We start from the raw sequence: 17,791 nt of genomic DNA on the forward strand, positions 1-17,791 counted from the left end.
TCATTCGAGAGGGCATGACTGAAACCCAGGGGGCATGCACCCTGGTCTACTTCGGCAGGAAAACTTCGGGTATAGGGTAGGTTTCCGCGGGAGAATATGACTAGTCTGTACCCCCGTCTGTGATTGGAAGAGGGGGTTATTCTAGAACAAGATTCTCTTGTCAAAGTTATGTGAGTTGGTGGGCATCGCCGCTCACCTTTGTTTATCTTAGTAGACATCGCCGGAGAAGTGTTTTGTTTACGCCGTAAATAGAACTATCTTTGGTAACCTGTAAGAGGTAGGCCTCTCTTGGTAAAACAAATGTTTTAACGGACTAAAGAAGGGGTATCCTTGAAACTCTGTTTTATACCTGGGGGCATGCAAACCTTTTGGAGTGCAAGCAAAGAGTGGTCATTTATCTGTTTTTTGGATTGGTCGTTTCCTAACTTGCATGAAGAAAGGATGTGGGGAAAAACTCTAAAAGTTTTCTTTTTATATGAGACATTCTTATCACACAACTGGATTAATCGAGTAGTGTTACCGCAAGGTTCAAGCTCGTTAAAAAATAAACCCGCATCGAGCAGTTTTAGCACATAGTTCAAGCTCGTTTAAAAATAAACATAAGACATGAGCAAATGTTTCCACCCGCGTTTAAGATCGTTAAAAAATGAACTATTCCCCGGTAAATAACCATCGTGAATGTAGTACTTCAACCATTAAAGCCTTGGTCGTGTTTGCACCATCACCTCCACTTTTGCATTGGTCGATCATTCACCTCCATTTGATTGTTTACCCATTTTGAGGAACAACTGCGAAGAGTGATTTCACTAGCCATCCTTGTGACACTACCGTGATTGGAAAATTCCAAACCTTACCTGGAATCAGCTGCTACCCGTTTTATCACTCGTTCCTCAAAAGACGAGTCTCCTTTAAGCTCTTTTCAACTAACTCGTAAAATATGAAAAGATTACCAATCCATTGGCCTCTCCAGCTCGTTAAAGGGACAGGAAGTGCTATCCCTCCTCTATATTTTAATCTTTTTGGACCTGAGGGATTATTACACAAAAAGATTGAGCGCTTGTTTTGTTCGGCTCGTTAAAAGTATCGAAAATCCATCCCTTATGTATTGTTTTATACTTTTTCGGACTTAAGGGATTAGATGATGAAAAAGGAATTTTGGAGTTACCTTTACGTTCCTTTTCAGGCTCTCTAAAATTGAAAAGGACCGAGTTATCTTTGTCGTTAAACTCGTTAAAAAGATTAATAGTGACAAACTTGTCTATAGACGAGAACGAGTTTCACTATCGCTAGGCTCGTTGAAACATAGCGATGGGTTTTCCCGAAGGGCAAATTATAGAACAAGAATATGTTATCCTCCTCAAGCTTGACAAAAATAAAGAGGTACTGGTCAGCAATGACTGGGGAAAAATTGGGAAGAAAACTCAAAGAAACTTTGTTGGTAGCAAGTCGCTCTTGAACATGACACTTTCGCTCCGTGTCTGAGTCGGGTTGGGTTGTTTCATTCACTGGTCACATCACCATGGTCACGCCATACCATCCACATTTGGGGTTAATGCTACCAATCCATCACATCAGTGTCACCGATATGTTCAAGAGAAGTCATTCAGAGAATTCACCTGCGTCTCACCCACTACCATACATTATACTCCATTCTTTCATGACCGCCACCCTGAACCTTATATCACCAGATCGTTTTCACCTCCATTAAAATCATTTGCTCCGTTCCATGTCATTGATGTGGGATTCATTAAGGCCCTCCTGTGACGGATCACTTCTTGTCGACATCAGCTCATTATCCAAGAAGTTGATATAAGAACACCCCATTCAGTACTTTGAAGCTTGCATGCCTCAATGGCAAGTTTCTCACTTCCGGCGACAGGTTTACATCAATGGACTTCGACCGAAAGATTTTGCATGGTGTTCGATGCCAATTCCTTTATTCACACCATGTGAATTGTACTGCAGTACCTTGAGGGTCATTATCATTATTGGTGATTCCTCTCGCACTTGTTAACAGTTTACATTATTGAGTGGTAATCAAGCGATGTCTTTCCATGTTCGACTTCAAAACATTTCTCACATGGATCGACTTGTACTTCGAGTGAAGATCGGACGAGATTGAAGACCCCAGATCTAGTTTCATCCATCCAGGCTGCGATATATATTTAGGGAAATAAAGACATTAAATGTACATCATTGCAGCACAGATAATCATCCACTCAAAAGGATGATGGCTCTATCAGAATCATCAGTCTACACTCAGACGATTGTCTGTCCTATGTACATGAAAATGAATCTATAAAGCTGAGCATGGGAATGCCCGCCTCAGCTAGATCATGAAAATATTATAAAGATAACGTATTGTATTGTATCTTATTACAGGTCTCCTCCCAGCATTGAAAGAACTTCGGATCCTCATAATAAAGCATTTCACCCGACACCAAAAGGTTAACGGCCTCATACTTTAGGGGGCAACTGTTATAGACATTTTTGTGCCCTACAACTCCAAGCATGAAATGTCCATAAACCAAGGGCTCCTAAGTCCCTAAAAGTGGTGTTCTAGCCCCTAAAGGAACAAGGTCAACAGATTACAGTTTCTCCCAGAAGTTCTCCATGAGAAACTACTCAGAATTGTTCAAAACAGGATCATTGCAGCTGCTCCACTGGCTAGGTGCATTGCATCTCACCCAAATACATTGTGTGGGTGCATTGCATTTCAAAATTCCCTTCTGTGGGGTGCGATGGGCGAGAAATGATAAATGGCAGTGTCATTCCGCGAGGTGGGGAGGCAATGGAAGCTTCCAGAATCTTCTCCTGTGACACTTGCCTCACTGAATTCGACCAAGGATGAGTAAGAGGCCCTCAGCCTCCAAGTGGAAGCAAGAACTGTCAAAGAGAAGACACTAATCAAATCACAAGCTGACTCATCCCCCTTACAGATATCTATATATGGATCCCTCATCCCAGAGATCCGGAGGCTGGAATTTTGCATATTGTAAGGAATTGTTGTTGGTTTCTAGAGACAAACATCAGATTGTTGGGTGATCTAAGCTTTGTTTAAGGTGAAGAGGGGCTTCTTTGCTGGGAGGTTGATGCTGGGTCGGAACAACTCGTTGTAACTCCTCCTGGATCTTTTCTTGTTTTATCAATAAAAGCTATTTGAGTTTTCCTCCATGCTTTTGTATCATTGATGCTTGTTACATTTGTATGGTCAATTTACATCTGATCCTAGATTGTTTATGAATATAGATCCATGTCTTTGTATAGTGCTATGCTTCTATGATCTTACAGGTACTTTGTGAAGCTAGGCGTGCAAGGGAGCAGGTAGCTGGGGACTATCAAAGAAGAGAGGGATCGAATCAAGGGATTAGCGCAAGACAGAGGTTGGCCTTTCTATTCCTCTCTATTATAATTCATAAGGGAAAAACATAAGTAGCTTTTCTCTGTTTGTTTCTAAGGCAACTGTCATAGCTTAGTGGGATAGAGCAGTTCTATATAGACACTTTTCCCTGTAACACAATGCACCTTCATATTCCTATCCTTACACTACTCACTCTCAACATTGGTAGCATGGGAACCAATATCATTTTGAAAACCCTCCCAATCTTGGCAACAAGGATGAAGAGGGCCAAACCATTCACACCATTCCTATCTTGCACCTATGCAGTCATACCCTCCTACATATGCACCTTACCCAATGCCACAACCATCATTACCTTAGCTGAGTTAAGCAATGCCACCATTGCCTTTACCTTTGTTAGGGCCTAAATCTACCTCAGGCTAAGAAAGGTAGGATCTAGGGTAACATCAAACCAAGCTTAAACTGGTAGCTAGACCTACCAGGTCGAGAGAGGGATCTCTCCTGTCAATCTCAGCAAAAATGATCAATGAGGCTTGAGATGACTTGAATGAAGAATGATTTTAGTCTAGGTATTTGTGCAAAAGGGTTTGATTGAATTTGATGACGCTTTGTTGTCTCAAATGGAAAGACAACTTTTGGGTCTTGGGAATGAGGCTCAATTTTGCAGAGGTCTCAATGGGGAAAGGTAGGAAAGTGATTTGATACTTCAAATTGAATGAAATGGAGAGATTTAGACAGGTGAGGAGTTGAAGAGGGCAAGAAAACCTCAAGGATCCTCATCAAACAGCTGAAAACATCAATAACTAAGCAAACCCTAGGTAGAGCACTACATTCAATGTATTCTACCTTTATCCTTGTTTGATTTAGTTAAGATGAAGCAAAGAGAGACGATGGCATACATAAAATACATGTAAACTTACAATTACAGAAGGAAACACAATACTAAAGCAAGATGCCACAAGAATCCCATAAAGTGCTGCAAACCCTAGTCTATTCCTTAGCCAAACTACTGAAATGAGTATACAATGAAGCTCCAAGCTTTCCCAAAAGTCCAACCATGCTAATGACTGAAAAAACATAAGATATAGACAAAAAACAATTCATCCTAGCCTCTAGGGGTTGAGCTCATGAGTTTAGGAGCTGTTCCAACAAATTCTAAACTGAGAACTAAAAAGTAGGCAGTGGAACAACATGCCTCTAAAAACTAGGGAACTGATTCATTCAGTTGCAAACTACCTTTTCATGGATGAATCTACCTCTATGAGTTAAAATTCAAAATAATTACATCAATATCTATCAAACTACATTAAATTAAATTAGGATTTTGACATTAATAAGGAGAAAAGTCAAATTGGCAAGAAACTAGGCGATAAACAGAGTATTTTGGTCAAATTAAGAAAAATTTATCCAATGCGTCGCGCTGATTTCCCTATGCGTAGTGTTACACAAAATATTGTCACCATGACTATTTGCAGTCAGTATGGGTCTATCATCACTCATATTGTCCTCTTTAGCAAGTCTCAAACCTCAGCTCTTCATGGCGAGCTTTAAAAATGAGAGAAAGTCCTTAAAAATCAATAAAGCTCTAGTTCCACACTTTCTCTTATTGTTACTTGTGGTCCCGCACCCCTTGGTCATGTTACCTACGGACCTGCCCACTCTGTCTCTAAAGGAGTGGGTGCGAACCCCTGTGAAAGTCAAAAAGGCGCAAGTTTATTCTTAAAAACTCACTTGTGCTTAATTCTGGATGCTTCTAGAAGGAATGTTGACATGGATGGTTCGCTCTTCGGTGGTTCATGCATCCCAAAACTAAAGGAGCTAATCCCTTGATGAGAGGAGCTTATCCCTTTGAAGGAGGGCTTTATCCCTTTGAAGGTGGACCTAGTAACTTCCCTCCATTGCACTATAAATTAAGGCATTGGGCTAGTTGCTAGAGAGGTTAGAAGCTGAACATTTTTGAGGGTAAATTTTGTTGGAATTGAGACTTCCTAGTTAAGCTTGAGAAGAGAGATTACATACCTTTTGGCTTCATTGGGAAGAGAGTGAAACTTGTCAAAGTAGAGGAGATTCTTGCTAGACCCTGGGAGGAGCTTGTACAACATCAAGGCACCAAGGTAGTAAAGTTCTTCTTTGATTAAAGTTAATACAATCAGATTCATTTTTCTCAATAAATGTCTTATATGGTTTGTTTCATGAATTACTTGATCATCATGATAAATATGCTTTGTTATATTGTCTTTTCAGGTGCTATTTTTTATGTGTGCTTGTTTGTATTTGCAGATTCTTTACAAGGGAGCTCATTTGGATCAATGGAGCGTGGCTTCCAAAAACTAGCACTGGACCCAAGGTAGGCCTAAAACACCTGTTTGCCTTTATTTATAAACTGCATATTTAGAGAAAGATAGAATCTATTTGGTTTGCTTGTCGCTAGATATCATTAGATGCTAGGGAGGTCGGTCTTGTCCACAAGAACGACTTATCCGGCCGTCAAAATGGTGACTCCGCTGGGGACTTGAATTTTTTATTTTTTCCTTTGCTTTTACTTTGACTTGAGAAACTATGTCTTTGTTTTTGGTTTTTGGCTTGATGTGTGTGGGATTGGGTAGGTTCAATAGATCTTGAATTATTTTTTGTTTTTCGTACTTTTGGAAGAGGACCGCACCCTCTACTTGTAACACAGTGCAGACATCCCCACACTTTTGTTTTACACACAGAGCGGTAATGCACCTGGGTATACTGGGGGCCTGCGGACCCTGTCAAAATTTTGAAAAACTTGAAATTTTCTCTTTCAGTCAGCTTAGGATTTGTTTATGTGTTTTTAGCCTCTGCCCAGATCTGCACGTGACTTGTTAGAAACTTTTCCTAGGTTAATTCCATTGGTGTTAGGGTTTCAGGTGAAATTCTTAGAAGTTTTGTGTGCCGGGCTTGATTTTCGTTTTGGTCTTGTAGTAACTCAAAGCTTAGAAGCCTCAGAAACCTCAGATCACCTTGGTTTTTGCTGGCCTTCTTATGAGTCTGACCATTTTGTAAAATCTGCCTTTGTTGAGGAATCTATCTTGTTTTTCTCTTTGCGAAACTTCGAAAGAACTTGTATTGAAAGTTTTGGCTTTTATTTTTAGAAAAGAAAACAAAAGCTTGTTGTTTTTTGACTGATTTGTGATTCTGGAAAAATTAGTCCTTAGTTTGCTCATAACTAAGTAAAACATCCTTGAAAAGAAATCTTGTAAGCTTTTACTTCAAATAGTTTTTTATAATTTATAGATCTCAAGATTAGATTTTTCAGTAGTTTTGAGTGTTTTATAAAAATAAAAAAAAATCTCTTTTGAAAAAGTTTGTTTTAGTATTATTTGAGTGTTTGAAAAGAAAGGGAAATTTTTCGTGAGCATAACTAGTTGTCTCGTTTTTTAGTGTATTGAAAAAGACAAAAAGCTCTTCTTTTTATTTTGTTTGTTAAGGAAAGATTTGTTTTTACAAGCATTTGCATTCTCAACTCTTTCTTTAGCTAGAAATTCATTGAATAAAAAGGATTGTTTTTCATCTTAAGTGCATTTTTAGTGATTTGGAGTCGAGTCTTCACACCATAAGTTTCATCTCTGCACCCTTTGAATTAAGAAAAAACCAATTAAAATAACGCTTAAATTAAAATCTATCTAGTAATCTTTTTATTTCTAGGGCTCTTTATCATCAACATAGCTTAGGCTAGTATCTTGGAGTAGGGAGTAATTAACTCTCCAAGATAGTAAAACAAACAAGTAGCTGTATCTTGCAGTAGGAGATAAATTCCAATTGTTACATCTATTCTCTGGGAAGCTCCTCTTATAGGAGTCAAGCACAAGATCGTGTCCGAACCAGTGGGGTAATCAATCCTTCCTCATTGGGAATGATACTAGACATACACGTATTAAAAATGGTAAACCTCAGATTAACCATTATCGAGGAGCCTGGGGTCACTTGTTTGTAAACCTTGGATTATGTCAAGGAGCCTTCAAGGGTATTGAGCTTGCTACTCTGCCCTTGCGTGTGTATCGGATCACAGATTGTTCCCCCAGGTATATTTGTTTCCGTTGGTAACCATAGTGACCATATTCTATAGGATTCTTTCCTAAGATGAAGGTGGAGGGAAGATCCCACTGTACCTGGAGCAGACTTCGGCTAGACTCACTTGGATTTTCTGGGGGGTTCTCTTCACTCGAGACGGTTTAGTGGAGAAACTTGTGCCAGTCTATTCATTAAGCAGGTTGTTGGGGTAACTGTTCCAACCGCCATTTCTGTATTGAATTCTGCGATGTTGGATTTCATCACCAACTAGTGTTTTCGGTACGGAAAGTTAATGTTTGTGTGTGGTTTGACCTCCTAGATTCTTTAGGCGTGTGATTCAAAATTGTTTGGTTCTTTAGAGACTTTAGGTGGTTTTCATTGAGATTTTTCTTTTTTTGCGTGTGAAGTAGTTAAAATATTTAATCGTGGCTGAATTACTGAGGAAGTCCCGTAGACTTCGGGGCTAGCCTCCTGAGTTTTTACTGAACCAGCTTGAAGGGCTATAAGCCCTTGTAACTCCTGTTGGCTAGTTGAATTGTTTATGGATTAAACATTCAAGTACCACATTAATTGTCAACCTGGGAAAGTCTTTTTATTACAAAGGCCACCGCGTACTGTGTGTACTTACTCCTAAAAGCATTAAAAAGCTGTAGTATACGTAATCCTTACGCTAAGTTATCACTGTACTTGTTAAAATGAAAGTAATTAATTAAGATTACAAATCCGAAAAGCGAAATGATGGATGCTCTGTTGGCAGAGCATCAGGACCCTATCCTCTAGGTGAGGACGTTCAGCACCTGCCTCTGTAATCAGGTTGCTAACACACACTGCATTCAAATTCACTGGTGAAATATGCTTACACAACTTCAAGCAATGAATGAAACAGAGTACTAGCAAAGTGGAAATACCAGAGGTTATGCTACAGAATCCAAACAGAGTACCAGCGGAAAGAAACTATCACACACTTACACACTTTAACAGAAAAGTAAATGGGTGAATCTTGTGAGGAAGGTGGGCCCAGTCCCTCTCAAAAGATTCCCCAGAACATGAAGATGAGATTAAATGCTCAGAATGATTCTTTATTCATCTGCCAAAGATTCAAGTAGAATAAGGTTTAGACTTGTTGATGTCTCTCCAAAAATCTCTTACAGATTACACATTAACCCCTTTCTAATGTAGATGCCTCCTCTTTATAGAGGAGACATCTATTACAATAGATCATTACAGTTCATTCAGTTAACTCATTTGATCAAAAATAAAAGTTACAGATCGCTGTTACAATAGTATAACAACATATTCTTTCTTAAGTTCTGGCTATTACGCGGCTGGTAACTGTCTTCGACCATCTTCTTGGGATCTTCACATTCCTTTGCCGTTTCCCCATGCTGTCCTGATTTAAGCAGTGGTAACTGTGTTCTACCCGCTTTAGATAGCTGTAGATCGTGCCGCGTCAGCGATATTCAGATAGTAGCCGGTTGTTATTTCCAGCTATTGTAAAATAGCCCGCTTTAGATGGTTGTTGTTGCTGACTGTAGCAACTGCGTAGTTGCTGCTTCTGTTGTTGTTTCTGGTGTTGCAGCAACTGCGTAGTTGCTGTTTCTGGTGTCACAGCAACTATAACTTATAATTCCTGCAGGCTTAAGACAATTACTTGACAATTTAATCAGCTTTTCCAAGATAAATAGAAAGATACTCACGAATATGCAATGAACAATTAAACATATAGATATGCGGAAAGTTACTTTATACCTTGGGTAATTAAGTCATCATGTACTCAAAGCTTATAACTTATGACTGAAAAGGATAACATTAAGACAAAAATATGAGGTCAAAATAGGTCAATTCTGAGTCCTAACATCCCCCCCAACTGAAGATATTGCATGTCCCCATGCAATGCCTACTCTGAGTCTGAGTCGGAGTACTGGGATGAATAATGTAGATTACTGAGACAATAGTTATAAGCAGTGGCATCAAACTTCTTTCTGAATCCACAAGCAGTCTGTATCTGCCTCCATGCTGCTGCTTCTTCCCTGCTGGACAATCCAAATTGTCCTTTATACTGTTCACCAGACAGCCATAAAAGTGGAAATCTAAATCTGTAACCTATCCAATTCTCAGCACAGTGCTGCATGCAATTAACATAATGAGATACCCTTGAGAGTGCCACCTGCAGATTAGGTGGATTATAAGGGTGGTATTCCTGCCTCTCCTTGGGGCAGTTTTCCCAAAACAGTTTGTTTGCTTTGACAACCAAGGATGCTTTGGTCTTTACATAATGCTGACAATCTTTCAAGACCATTGTTTGCAGTTGCTTAACATGGTCCTTCATTGTAGGATCACTTACCATGCTCAGGTGTTGTGCAATAAAGGTGGCTGCATTCTGCGGCTCAGCTCTAATCCACAGCAGACAATTCTGTTCGTTATGCTGAGCTGAAACAAAGGCGTTCTGCCATGTAAGTTGATTAGCTAAAAAGGAAATAAAGGCTCTCAACTGTATGTCACCGACTACAGGTATCATATTCATATTTCTTTCCTCGGACATGGCTTCATTATGGAGATAGAGCTCACATAACAAATGTTGATCATTTTTAGGTGCCTCTGCAAACGTTTGCATAAACTGTTCTGACGTGACTACCTGATGAGGTCTACCTTCTTTGATAGCCTTTATCTGCAAAAATGTGAGTCTTTCCCTTAGAAATGTTGCATAATTAAAAGAAGGTTTCCTTGTGGCAAGTAGTCTTTGAAACAATTCAAACATCTGGGTTAATCAGGCTTTTAGTTCTTTGATCTCCTTGTACTGGGCTCTGCACTGTTCCAGTGCTTCCCAGTTCTTGTATGTGTGACTAAACCAGATCCCCTTTTGCTGCTCAAATGCCCTGCCTTGCGACTGCTCATATTCCCTCCACCATTGTCCCTTCAATGTTTCAAAGCTATCTGTTTCTGTGCATACATCAGTAACGGAGGGAAGCTCTGTCTGTGTAAAGGCATCCACAAGGATAACCTGCTCTGTGGGAATAGTCTGTGATGATCCAACATCCTTTTCTTCATTTCCGGTTAATGTCTCCTCTTCCTGTTGTGCTGATTCATTTTGTTCCATGGTGATTTGGGTGGGCCGGGGTGAGTCTGTGCCTTTTTCCTCATTTCCTTCTTCTTCTTCTTCTTTTTCCTGATTTTCTTCTTCTTTTTCTTCTTCCTGATTTTCCTCTTCTTCTTTTGCTGCTTCCTTGGCAATTTGAATAGAGCTGGGTGAGTCTGATTTTTCTTCATTTTCTCCTGAAACTATTTCTTTTTCCTCCATAACAGTTTGGGTAGGCCGGGGTGAGTCCATACCTTTTTCCTGATTTTCTTGTGCAACAACTTCTTCCATAGTAACTTGGGTAGGCCGGGGTGAGTCTGTGTTTTCTTCTACATTTCCTGATTCTTCCTGCATAGTTTCTGGGGAACTTGCTGGTTCTTGTGTGTCAGCAAGCCCTTCTTCTTGTTCCTGCGCAATCTCTGGAGAACTTACTGGTTCTTGTGTAGCAGTAAGTTCTTCTGTTTGGACCTGTGCAGTTTCTGGGGAACTTACTGGTTCTTGTGTGTCAGTAAGCCCTTTAGCTTTGTCTTGTGCAGTTTCTGAGGAACTTACTGGTTCTTGTGTGTCAGTAAGTCCTTCCGTTTGGTCCTGCATCTTCTCTGAAGAGCCTGTTGGTTCTTGTGTGACAACAGGTTCTTCTGTCTGCACTTCTTCTGGAATACCTGTTGGTTCTTGTGTGACAACAGGTTCCTTTATTTCAGCAGAGGATTGCGGCATTTCCGTCTGTATAATAGCAGGTTCTTTCGTTTCACCAGCCACATCAGATGCTTCCTTCATTGGCTCTGCCACTACCTTATATCATGCCTGAGTGTAAATTTCACCACAATGGGTGCACACATATTCATTATCCTTACTTTTTTCTGCTGCAGACGCTACTCGTGCTAAAACATGCAGGCCGAATTCCTTCTGATATGCCTCTTTAACCCTTATTATTTCCTCCTGATAGTCCTGAATCTGAGATTTCAGGAATTCAATTTCTTCCTGTAGGGCAGGTATGGTAGGTTGGTCCTGCGGAGAAGTAGATTCCAATGGGGGCAGAGGTTGTGTTTCATCATTCTGATCAATATTCTCCACAGGTGGTTCTTGTGTGGCACCTGCGGTAGTGGCTGTTTCTTGTGTTGCAGCCACTTGGTCACTATTATCTTGGGTGTCGGCAGCTGGTTCTTGTGTATCAGCTGCCTTAAAGTATGATGTCACGAAGCTATGAACGCTCTGCATCTCTGCTTCCGAGGGTGAAGGAGAGGAGTTCTGAGGGCTGGTGGGAGTACGGATCTTTATAGTGATGGGCGGTGAACTGGGGGGATTGGGAGATTTGGCTGCTACCGATGACCAAGTTCTTCTTTTTGGTAGAGAAGCAGGGAATTCGGGCATTTTTCTCTTTAGGCTAGCTTTCTTTAGGATGGGGACAGTAGCCGGAGTAGCAGGTGCCTTAGCTGAAACCATGGTTCTCCTTCTTTTCGATGGGGTTTTCTTTTCCTGCTGCCTTTTTCTTTTAAGCAGGGTAATGGGGATATTGTCATTGGAGTCATCAGTGGAAATACCCAATATGTGAATGGAAGGATTGATTCCTTTGGGAGATGGGGTTGTCCTAGTGGCATTCTCAGCATCTTGCGGGGGTGTTTGCTGGATTTGTTCAGGAATGTGCTCTGTTTGCTGAGGGTTTTCTAGAGGGGTTTGTTCAGGCATATCCTCCGTTTTCTGCGGAATTTCTTCATCTTGCTGAGGTATGTCCTCAGCTTGGTGGAGAATTTCCTCTTCCTGGTGAGGAATTTCATGTTTCGGCTGTGGAATTTGTGCCTCCTGATGGGGATTAATGGGGGGTGGAGGGTTATTTAGAGCGAAGGCTCTATTAATCAGCAATTGGGCTAAGCGGTGGTGTTTTAAGGAAACTAGAGGATGCTTAGCTTTCACAGCATATCGTGACATATTTTGAAGACAACCCAATAGATAATATGGCATGTTTATTAACTGACCATTTCTTAGATGATTTAATAGGACAAAGTCGTGCTGGTAAATTACCTTGTAGCGACCTTCGCACGTCAGATATTGCTTGACAAATTCAGCGACTTTCAGCCACGGTTTAGGTAACGACCGAAGTGCTACGCCTCTGCCTTTGGTCTCTACATGCTCGCCTGGTCGGAGAAAATCCTGCTGCGCATTAAGAATCAGGTGCTTTCTGCTGAACCACCGTGTGCCATTAGCTGGTAGCTCGGTAACCTCGTCTATGATTTCCTCTGTGACTGGAACCTGAATTCCCTGGACGACCGAGCATCCTTCTGTTAAATTGCACGCGAATTCAAGGACTTGCTGCTCGTCAAAGTACGGAAGTCTCCTGAAGTACTCTATCCAACCCGCTTGTAGGAAAATTTGATAAATTTCCGGAAAGAGTTCAAGGATTACTGTCGAGCCAGGCTCATGGGTGATAAGGGTTCCTCTCATAGCTGTTACTTCAGTAACTTTCAGAGTTTAGAGCCAAGCTTCCAATTTCAGTTCAGAGTAGAACGTCGCAAATGGTAACATGCTGTGATAGGGTGGCTTTTACATATTACCGAGAGAATTAAGGGTGGCGGCAGTTGGCGTGGTATGTCATTATGAGAATTGCTTTGGTAATCCCCCCCTACGTGTCAATGATATGATTGTAAGTACAATGTTTTAATAATCCTATCAACTTCTCCACATTACCTATCATTTAATGTCCATACATAATCATGCGTACCTTCGTATTTTACCTTTTTGATTGCTGCGTCAAAAAGTCTTGTCTTGTCTTGTGCTGGATCGTAATGATTACTGCGGATCTACAAGCATGGGAATACCGGTAATGATAATGACGGGAAGTGATAATAGGGTGCTGTAATCATCACAAGGGGTGTTATATTTTATCAAAATTTGTTCCTTGGGGCTGAAGTGGTAAGACTGGCGTTTTCGTACATGAAGTAATCTGCTCGGAAAGATATTCCGTGATCGGGAAGTGATATTGTAGCACCGGGATTGGTGTTGCAGTCACGGAAAATTGCTGATGTGGCAACAGGGAATGATGTGAGACGTTTGTAAGAACGGAAATTGTGCGGGAGCAATAGGAATGGTGTTACAGCAACAGGAGTGGTGTCGCAGCAACAGGAATATGGTGTTGCAGCAACGGGAGTGGTGTTGCAACAACGGGGAAATGGTGTTGCACCAACGGGAAATGATATTGCGGTAACAGGGAATGGTGTTGCAGCAACGGGGAAATGGTGTTGCAGCAACAGGGGAATGGTGTTGCAGCAACAGGAGTTCCGAGTCCACAAAATAATTCCTTTGAAACTTTTGTTCTCAGCTACTTCCCAAGCTAAAATATGCAAAATACTGAAATGTAATATCGCAATCCTTGGCAGGATTTATTAGTTTCTAAAAAAAGAATATCTAACCTAAAAAATTACATAAATAATAGAAACTCAAGTGCTTTGAGGGACAGCAAGTTCCCCTGGAAAAGAATACTGTTTTATTTCCATGCAAGTGGCTTTAAAATCCTCTTTGGAAACCGGCCGCTGATATAACCGAAGTCGATAGCCATTCACTAACAGTGGTGTTCTGCTTCCATCAATTGTTAAAATTCTAACTGTTCCATTTGGGAAAACAGTATCCACTTCGTACGGCCATAACCATCTTGTTCTCAGCTTCCCTTGAAAATTCTCGAAACGTGAATCATAAAGTAGAGCCCAGTTACCTTTCTGGAACTGCTTTTGCTTGATGGTTCTGTCATGCCATCTGCTTCTTTGTTGTTGTATCATAGTTGTTTGATGGACGACATCCAGTCTTTTCTCATCCAATTCCTGCAACTGCTGCAACCTGGCTGTCTGTGCATCAGTTAAATCAAGGTTAACAGCTAAGGCAGTTCTTAAGGTTTTAATCTCAAACTCTACAGGAAAAATATCATTCTTTCCAAAAACTAATTCATAGGGCGAAAAGCCTGTTGTATTTCTCCATGTGGTTCTATAGGCCCAAAGAGCCTCGGGCAACCGTTGAAACCAGTCCCTTCTATTCTCCTTTATCGTTTTTGTTAAAATGGCTTCTATGACCTTGTTGGTGCTTTCCACCTGCCCATTTTCTTGGGGGTGATATGGTGTGGTCATCTTATGCTTGATATGATATTTTTGGAGCGTATCTTTGAAGCCATGAGAATTGAAAGGAGGTCCTCCATGAGTGACTAATTCTCTGGGTAGTCCAAATCTAACAAAGATTTCTTCAAATAAGAATGTTAGTACTGCTTCTTCATTATCTTTAATGAGTGCTTTGGCCTCTACCCATTTAGTCATGTAATCTGTGCATACTAAAATATAAACTCTTTGATTAGATGGAGGATTAATGGGACCTACGAAATCTAATGCCCATTTCTCAAAGGGTTCAAGAGTTACCTGGGGATTGAGTGGCATTTCATCCCTATGGTTGGGCTGGCCCATTCTTTGACAACTGTCACAAGCCTTCACATATTTTCTAGCAGCTTTAAAAAGTGATGGCCAGTAATAACCCATTCTAAGTACCTTGTGAGCTGTTCTTTTATCTGCAAAATGTCCTCCACAAGGAGCATCGTGACAAGCTTTCAGTATATCATAAATCTCGTCTTCCCCAACGCATCTCCGGATTTCTTGATCTATTCCTTTGTGGAACAGACACCCGCTTATCTAGCTGTACCTAGCACTTTGCTGGATGATCTTCCTTCTTTCCCTGTGTGATAGGTGTGATGGTAATTTTTCTGCAACTAGATAATTGGCAATGTCTGCATACCAAGGTGAGTGAGCAGAGACTGCAAATAAATACTCATCAGGAAAAGAATCATCTACTGGAGCATTTTCATCAGTTTTTTAACGAGAAAGGAAATCAGCAACTACATTTTCTTTACCTGGCCTATCTACAATTGTGATGTCAAATTCCTGCAATAGTAATAGCCATCTGGTGACTCGGGCATTTGTAACTGATTTATTCATTAAATACTTAATGGCCGAGTGATCAGTATGCACAAAGGTAGTGTAGCCAGTAATATAGTGTCTAAATTTGTTAATAGCATAGATAACTGCCAGAAATTCCTTCTCGGTAACTGTGTAATTTAGCTCAACTGGTGTCATGTTCTTGCTAATAAAATAGATGGCATATGGGAGACTGTTTTCTTCCTGACCCAGGACAGCTCCAATTGCTGTGTCTGAAGCATCATAGGAGATATGAAAGGGTAATGCCCATTCAGGTCCTCTCAAAATAGGAGCTACGGACAACTGATGTTTAAGTTTATTGAATGCATTTTCACACTCATCAGACCACTTGAATTCAACATTTTTCATTAACAACACAAATAGAGGAGAAGCTATTTTGGAAAAATCTTTAATGAATCTTCTATAATATCCGGCATGTCCTAGAAAGCTTCTTACATCCGTTTGTGTTTTTGGGATAGGGAGGTTCTGAATTACCTGTATTTTAGCTGGATCGACTTGAATCCCTAAAAATGAAACAAAGTGACCCAACACAATACCTTGATTCATCATCATATGGCACTTTTCAGTGCTTAAAGCAAGGTGTGCTTCTATACACCGCTTAAGTACTTTTTTAAGATTTTGCAGTGCATCCTCAAAGGTCACTCCATAGGGAGTAAAGTCATCCATAAAAATTTCCAATGAATCATTTGACATATCAGAAAAGATCCCTATTACCGCTCTTTGAAATGTCGCTGGAGCGTTACACAGCCCAAATGGAAGTACTCTATAAGCAAAGGTTCCCCATGGGCTGGTAAATGTGGTTTTGTCCTGGTCCTGGGGTGAAATCTTGATCTGATTATATCCGCTAAACCCATCCAAGAATGAAAAGTATTTCTTCGCTACTAAATTATCCAATACCTGATCGATAAATGGTAAAGGGAAATAGTCTTTTTGGGTGGCTTTATTCAATGCTCTATAATCCACACATACTCTCCATTTCCCATTTTTCTTTGGTACAATTACAAGTGGGGAAACCCACTCACTGTTAGATATGGGGGTATATAAATCCTGCATTTAAGAGTTTTTGAAGTTCCTCCTTGACAATTTCTCTAAGGTTGGGGTTCATTCTTCGCTGGGGTTGACAGACTGGCCGGGACCCCTCCTTAATATAAATACAGTGAGTGCATAGTTCAGGGGAGATCCCTTTCATGTCTGTGTAGTCCCATGCAAATGCCTCTTTATTTTCTTGGAGTAACTTTATTAATTTCTGTTTTTCATTATCATTCAAATCAGGATTTATATTTAATGTTTTACCAAGTTCAATTTCGATTGTTGTACTTTTGGAAGGGCTGCCTACTACTGTCTGAAATAAGTTTTCATCTTTCATGTTCTGCTGGGATTCAGATTCTAAGATTGTAGTGAAGTGATTATATGTTTCAGGGCTGACCGAAGAGGGTTCAGAAATAAAGCTGCTGATTAATTCATCTTCGATGGAGTCCTTAAAAGTCAAGGCTTGTCCAATAGTTAATATAGGTTGGGTTTCCTCATCCTCATAGTCTACCCATATAGAATTGTCACTATTAATCATGGGTGTGGCATGAGGATAGAGGGTAAGCTGTTTAGTTTCCTGTCCATTGGAGATGGTCATTGAGCCAGATCTACAGTTGATGAAAGCATCTGCTGTAGCCAACCAAGGTCTCCCTAGAATCAACGGATGACCCCCCAACTTTGTTTTAGTTTGTAACACCACAAAGTCAACCGGGTAATTCCAGGATTCTACAGAGATTATAAGGTCTTAAATGACCCCTTCAGGTTTAATCGTAGAACGGTCAGCTAACTCTAAGATAGTTGGAGTTTCCCTGATAAAGTTTTTTAGCTGGAGCAATTGTGCTGTTTCGAGTGTCATAATATTTATTGCGGCTCCTAAATCTACTAGGACTTTAGAGATAAAGGTTTTTCCGACCTGGACTGTTACTGTAGGGTGACCAGGGTCACCATACTTCACAGGATAATCTTTTTCAGTCATTAAGGCAGTTAATTCCCCCATCACATGAACTGTGAGGGGATCTTTAGCCTTCCTTCCAGGCTTTTTTATTCAAATGTCTCTAATAGTTCTAGCATACATAGGAACATCCCTTAATGCTTGCAATAATGGGATTTTGACATACAAGTTCTGTAGCTCTCCTAAAAGGTTAAAGGTAGGTTGTTCAGGTGTTTTAGTGAGAGTCATCCGTTCAGGGAATGGCGGATCTATTGTTTGATCATTATTGTTAGGTGCTGATTCTGATGTTTCAGCACTATGGTTAGCTGGTTTCTCTTTTCTAGCCTCTTCTTTGTCAGAGTCAGTAATATCATCTATAATGGGTTCAACAATTC

Source organism: Pinus tabuliformis, chromosome 7 (genome assembly GCF_031772625.1).
Source record: "Pinus tabuliformis cultivar Carrire ecotype Pingquan chromosome 7, CPIR1, whole genome shotgun sequence".
Classification (NCBI taxonomy): Eukaryota; Viridiplantae; Streptophyta; class Pinopsida; order Pinales; family Pinaceae; genus Pinus; species Pinus tabuliformis.